Source organism: Myotis brandtii, unplaced genomic scaffold (genome assembly GCF_000412655.1).
Source record: "Myotis brandtii unplaced genomic scaffold, ASM41265v1 scaffold393, whole genome shotgun sequence".
NCBI classification, from domain to species: Eukaryota; Metazoa; Chordata; class Mammalia; order Chiroptera; family Vespertilionidae; genus Myotis; species Myotis brandtii.
The window spans coordinates 29,305-34,878 of NW_005365070.1; the positions used below are offsets into that span (position 1 = coordinate 29,305).

The window sequence follows — 5,574 nt, forward strand, 5'->3', positions numbered from 1 at the left end:
ATATAAACTTAACCAAGGAGGTAAAGGACCTGTACTCAGAAAATTACATGATGCTGAAAAAAGAGATAGAGGAAGACATAAACAAAAGGAAGAATATACCGTGTTCATGGATTAATAGTTTTCCCCACTTTGACTTATCTCAGATTCCTAAGATGCTATGTATGATGGGGCTGGAGATTTCTTTCTTTCCTTTTTTTCAGTTATCGTTTAGGGTCATGGGTGAATTACATTTTATTTACATTTAAAAGTCTCTCCCTGCCCCTGTGCTCTGGTCTGTGGGTGGCACACACTGGACTTAGTGTAGGCTCCGTGGAGGGAGGGAGGTGGTGAAAAACCTCTTCCCATGGAAAGGCAAAACCCTAATCTCTCCAGGTCTTGTTTCTGAAAAGACAGTCATCTCCTGGGTGTTCTGTGCTTTCTATCCCAACATTGTTTGCTGCTTCTTGGTGTAAGGGACACTCTCCAAATCCCTGGAGCCTCCTGGGATGAGTTGAGACTCCTTGGGATATGGTTTATGGCAGACAGGATGTGAGGAAAGCCTGCCCGCTCTGCCCTGGACGCCCAGGTTGGCACTGAGTCCCAGAAGGTGAGGGCCAAGCTCTGTGGTGCCAGGGCCAGTGATGCCACCATGAGTGAGGCAGGATAGGGGAGGTGACAGCAAACTGTCCCCCATGAATCCAGCAGTGAGTCGGGTGGAGGGACTGATTCCAGTGTAGCGAGGAGGCTGCAGATCTAACAGTGACTACTGCTTTGGCATCAGGATGGGACTGTGTCAAAGCCACGCAGACTGAGCGGCACCAACATGCTGCGGCTGGAGAGGGTGGGACTATCATTCGCTCATGGAAGAGAGAACCCCCTATGGGAGGCTCAGCCAGGGGCTCAGCTTTTCTTGAGCAGTGTTCCCTGTGCAACCTCCAAGGCACTCATATAGCATATTTCTGTGTCCACTCTCTCGCCAGTTTGTTGTACTTCTCTCAGTTGGCCTTGTAGGTGTGAGCTATCTCTGGCACCAGAGGGTCGTCAGGGTTGGGCTCACAGAGCAGGGAGCAGATGGATAAGAGCACTTCAGACACTGTCAGTGATGGAGACCAGTGGGACTGTAGGACGTCGAGACAAATGCTGCGGTTGCTGTGGATGTTGGGGTGGTAAATTTTGGTCGTGAAAGCAACCTTTGAGGGTTTGAACGGATAATCTGTGGGAAAGTGGATGTTCAGGAAGAAAATGCCTCCTTGATAAGGACTGTCATTTGGGCCGGTGATGGTGGCCTGCCGGCAGAACCAATCATCTCCCACAGGTCTTGCAGACCACTGGGCAGGAGGATCCCTCTGCAGGTCACTCAATTCCTTCTTGATCCGCTTCAGAGCCAGCCCTTCCCCGCTGCTGGGGACTGGGCTGCTGCCGGTCCAGGGTGGCCAGAGGCTGCCCGCTGCTGGCTCCGCCGCAGCACAGCGCCGCTCGCTGGAGATTTCTTTATTCAGAGTTATACTAGTAGATTCCCCATTTTCACCAGACTGTCCAGAATTTCTAGTAGCATTCTTCTCCTTCCATCTTGTCCACTGATGACCAGGACAACATGTAATTTAGATTTATAACAAAATCTCCCACTAATACAAAAAAGTCCAATCTAAGTACTATATACCAGTTAAGTTTTTCCCAGGTACAGTTCATGTCACTCATTTTACACAGATGTAAGTCATGGATAGATTCCATTCAGGATCCCTTTATTGGCATTCCTTTTTAATCCACAGGCCTTTTATCAAAAGTGATAGGATTCTGGTTGGTTCACTTTACTTGCACCCCCAGTCTAGGGTGGAGCTATTATCTTTGTTTCTCATTCTGGTTTCTAGAGAAGTCAGGTTGTGTTTTGTTTGAACCCTAAATAAAATCCATTTGCTTCTGATAGAACCCATTTCTGTGTATGCAGTCAGCACCTTCATCACCACCACAATTGGTACATTCTGACTACTCTGCTCTATGAATTTTGATTTTTTTCTTTTTACCTCCTTTCCCCAGCCCACAGCACAGGCCTTGCTCTCTTCATGAACTTTTCTATGTACTTTTCTGTTTTAGAAGGTACTGCCTGGCATTACCCACTACCAAGCATCTAGGATCCTCTGCCTTGAATCTTCATTTTATTCCCTTCTTAACTCTTCAGCCAATCTTTCCCCAGCCTATATATTCTTCTATCATAGCTTGCTTGCTCTGCCATTTTTCTTTAAGTGCCTCAATTAATTATTCATAACTACCAGCTGAGGGTCAACTTTACCTCCTTCCCCCATTCCTGATCTAGTTAAGGGATCTCTATGTGACCTAACTAAACAACTTAGTTTAGAGCAAGGACCATGCTGTATGCTTCTGAATGCCCCACACAGAAATAAGAACAGGACTTTACACATAGCCAATACTCAATAAAGATTTGTTGATTTGATATTCTTGAATAATATCTCCCATTTAGTGTTCTACAATGCATATCAGTGATGTAAAGACAATTCCAATTTATTTCAAGTTTACTAGAAAAATACTTTAAAAAATGAATGCAATTACTTCTAATTCACTGTAGGGGTGGTTGGGGGGCATTCAGAATCATTTTTGGGGAAAGACATGTAGCTTCTCAGTTAGCTTACTGATAGTAGAGGGAAACATTTCTGTAGATTATGCTATATTATTACAGAGGGTGCATGCTAGAAACAAGAAAACCACTGGTATCACATTCTGTTTGAGGGTAAGGGGAGACTTGGTAGTGCTGGCCTGGGAAAGGCAACCAAATGGGTAGCACCAAATATCCATAGTGATTTATCCAAATTTTGACTGGTTAAATAAAAAGCAAGTGTGTTTTCTTCTCAATAAACATAATTGATATGTATTCCCTTAAAGAATGTATTCCAAACCTGTAACATCCCAGCCAGGTAGAATTCTGCCTCCTAATACTCATAGAAATTTAGATTCAGTTTCTAAGTACTTTCCTTGAGTCAATCTCCTGGGGAGATGGTATTTCTCCCTAAATAATACCAAACACCTTCACTTTTAAAAAGGACTTGGGTTTATTAAGTATGATTTACAATGAGTACTGTGTCAGCTGCTGGATGGCAAATATTCAATTGCTGCTGGCCCTTCATAAATAATCATCATTTCTAAAGGAAGGAGGTACCTCCCTAATTTCAAATCTTCTTCTGAATTGCTATAGACTTTCAGTCAGTACTATACAATATCTCAATTATAAAATGTCTTATGTTGCTCCTTAACAAAATGAATTGTGTAATTCTCCTTTTTAAAGTAAGGCTTGGCCCTAGTAACTCCCTACATTTGATATATTTGAGCATATGATAATTAATCATTGCTTATGAGTTTCATGTAATAAACATTTTTTACTCCTTTCTGTTCCAAATGCTTTGTTAGACAAAAACGATGGGTATACATTTTATAAGACAAGTCTTTAACCATTATCTCAGAGTCTAGTGAGTCAGATGAACATACCAATCAATAATTGCAACTAATGGACACAGACACTAGCAGGGTGAGGGCATGTGCTGGGGGTGGGAGTGGCTGGGGAGAGGTCAATGGGGCGGGGGGAAGGAGACATATGCAATACTTTAAATAATAAAGAAAAAAATAATAATTACAACTAAATTTGCTAATGCTATACAGGAGTTTATATGAAGACTAATGGAAACATTCCATCAGAGTTAGACTATCTTACTGAAGACATCTCTTATAGGTTCCTCCTACATAATAAGGCAGACAACAGGAGGAAGAAATTCTTCCAATCAAATGAAAAACACAAAAACAACAAAGGTCATGGAGGTTCAAGTTAAAGAAGGGAGCTTGTTCTAGCCAGAACATAAGGTATGTAAGAAGGAGACCAGGAAATGCATGAGGTATGGCATGCTAATGCATTAAGAATTTATTTGAAGATATTGAGAAGACATTGATGGGCTTTAAGAAAGTAAGCGTCATAGCCCACTTTAGTAGCAACATGTAGAACAGATCATAAGGTCATGAGCAGAATAGTTAGAAGATTATTGCAATAATCCAGAGGAGAAACAATGGTGGCCTGGGCTAAGGCCATGGGAGTGGAGGTGGGAACTTCAATAGCGGATACATTTAAGAAGCTTTATGGAGGTAAAATAAATAGCATCTTATAACTAGTAGAAGAAAGGGTTTGAAGGAGAGTTAGACATAATGGGAACCAAGATTAGGTCTGAAGTCAACAACCTAAAATTTGGAGTTAAATCTGGAATATTCATCACTTACCAGCTGAGGTTTGGGGCAAGCCTTTTCATCTCTGGAAACTCAGTATCCTCACACAGTAGAAGCACAAATAGCTATGGCTTACTTCATAGATCTGTTGTAGGAATTAAATGAAATCACGTAGCCTGGTTTGGCTCAGTGGATAGAGTGTTGGCCCATGGGCTGAAGGGTCCCAGGTTTGATTCCAATCAAGGGCGTGTACCTCATTGCAGGCTTTAGGCAACCAATCAATGTTTCTTTCTTTCTGTCTCTCCCCTCCATTTTCTGTAAAAATCAATGGAAAAATGAAAATTATTTTTTAAAAAATGAGTAAATGAAATCATGTATAAAAGTATGCTTAACATGTTTCAAAGTGCTATATATAAATGTTAATTGTTATTCTGTTGACTTGAAAACTCACATTTTTTTAATGTAACAGAACCAAACCATGACCTTCTTCCTTAGGGCCAGATACTGGCACTATGTTTCTCATAATTAAAGAAAATGTTGCTTGTGCAGGACAGGTAGACAGAAGAGATTATTTGAGTCATAATGATGAATCAGGATGACAAGTCAATCAGCCCTCTCCCCTATGCTGCCAAACAGGAAATGGCTGTCAGGAGTTATTGTGTAGGTGACACTCAACAGCCATACTTTTAACATTCCATCAGACCTACTGTTTTGGCCTGCTTTTAGTCACATAGGTAAGGAATCATTGTTTATATCCTAAAAAAGCAACAGTTATAACTTGGCAATTTGAGATTGTTTATCTCAGCTAATCAGCTATCTCTGAACAAGTAAAATGTCCTCAGGCCCAAGGAGAATGCAAAAACAAATGTTATTTTCTCTGAACTGTCAACAGTCTACATAAATAATAATAAACATAACCTGTGAATAGTGAGGTCTTTCCCCTAAACTCCTATCTTTATAAGGAGTTTTACCTCCATTCTCTTCCTCTAAATTATTTTTGTAAAGGAAACTACATGTATTTTTTACAAGTTGACCAGAGATTATACCCATTTCTAGGTGAATAGGTAATGTTTGCTTTTGCTTCCAGCTTTGTATCATCTTCTTACCTTCTACATTGCTCTGAGTTCTCATGGTACTAATTCAGTTATCAACTATATACATTTGATTAGACCTTATATTTCCAAAGTATGACTTTTGGGTCTCTGTTGGGATACAAGGATCCTTCTATCCTCATGTATTTCTTGGGCTTATTTCTTATGCTATTTTAACCATATTTATTTCTTTCCAGCACCAAAGAAATTAGCTAGAGTTTTTATTTTGAAGTGCCATAAATCTAGCTCCACTAAGGTAGTCTTTCAGTGAAAATATATTTGCTTA

General features: G+C 40.6%; 1 pseudogene; it reads right to left on the reverse strand.

Moving 5' to 3' along the window:
* Positions 1-876: 876 nt before the first annotated feature.
* Positions 877-3,706, reverse strand: LOC102240846 (annotated as a pseudogene).
* Between the last annotated feature and the right edge of the window lie 1,868 nt (positions 3,707-5,574).